The sequence below is a fragment of the Lactuca virosa genome, chromosome 1, assembly GCF_052849685.1.
Source record: "Lactuca virosa cultivar CGN04683 chromosome 1, Lactuca_virosa_CGN04683_v6, whole genome shotgun sequence".
NCBI lineage: Eukaryota > Viridiplantae > Streptophyta > Magnoliopsida > Asterales > Asteraceae > Lactuca > Lactuca virosa.
In genome coordinates, this window is record NC_136426.1 from 112795142 (window position 1) to 112796380 (window position 1239).

At 39.6% G+C, this 1239-nt stretch overlaps 1 non-coding gene across 1 annotated transcript; it reads left to right on the top strand.

The window, feature by feature from the left end:
• Positions 1 to 932: 932 nt before the first annotated feature.
• Positions 933 to 1039, top strand: LOC145151737 (small nucleolar RNA R71). The gene has a single exon (XR_013732294.1). It is a non-coding gene; the product is annotated as a small nucleolar RNA R71 (small nucleolar RNA).
• Positions 1040 to 1239: the final 200 nt, after the last annotated feature.

The following is a 1239-nucleotide window of genomic DNA, read 5'->3' on the forward strand; positions in this document are numbered from 1 at the left end:
TTCAGCTATAATTGCTAAGTGTATATGCTAGAGTTATATAAGAATCTAGTCACAATCGACTTAGAATTGGTGGGCCCGCCTTATCTCCTGTTCCTTGTTTGGTTGTGGCCCTCGGGCAGACCCATTATATTCAACGGTTTATTTAACTTAAATTTTATATAACTTATATATGATGGGCGATTATAAGAGGAATCTATGGTTCTTTCTAGGGTTCATTATCGCATAACATAGGATCATTCATTCCACACTTAACTAAGAAAATATTGGATTTTCTGGAGATCATACTCTATCGCTTTTACAAGGAAAACGGTTTCTTCCTCAAACAAAACTCTTATGAACTCACCAACTTAATTGTTGACACTTTTCAAAACTACTTGTATTCTCAGGAAATCGGTGAAACAGGAAAACTTCAGCATTTTGAGGATGGGACGTTAAATCGTCAACAGTTCATTTTGTCATCATAATGTAATTGATTTTGAAACATGTAAACATACACTATGGTGTAACCTTTTCAATTATATTTATGATGGTTGTATTTACTTTGAGCACTATTATACTCGTTGTTGTGATACTATACATGAAGTCCTCCACCCCCGGACGTTTCCGCCATCCTTGGTTTGGGGGTGTGACAGCTACAATTGTCACAACCCACTCGGATGGCGTGGATGGATTGGTTCATCTTTGTCATCCTACGATCCATGCTCTCTAACTTATCCATCATTTCCGCCATGTCATCATAAACAGAATTCACCCCTCCTTTAGTCGAGTCGTTTCTTGGGTTATGATATTCTCTAGAATGCCTAGAGAATTCCTAAATCAACTCTTTTATCATTGTTGTTGCTTTCTTCGTGAGTGGTCCTTGGGAGGCAAGGAGCTGCCTAGTTGTCACATTTACTCCATCATAAAAGATAGAAACCTCTTGTTGCACATTTAGGTCATTTTGAGGGTAGTTTCTTATCAAACCCTTGTATCTCTCCCACGCCTCATAGAGTGATTCGTCTCCTTGTTGTTCAAAGTTGGCAATCGCTTTCTTCAATTTCGCTACTTTGGATGGTGGGCAAAACTGATCTATGAATTCTTCGCGCATCTTTGGCCATGTCGTGATAGATCCTGGAGGGAGTGATTTTAGCCAATCTTTCGCGGCTCCCTTGAACGTAACTGGTAACATTCTAAGTAGAACAGTCTCGCGAGGCACATTTGAAATATGGAAATAGTCGGCTACGTCGTTGACCTCGTCGA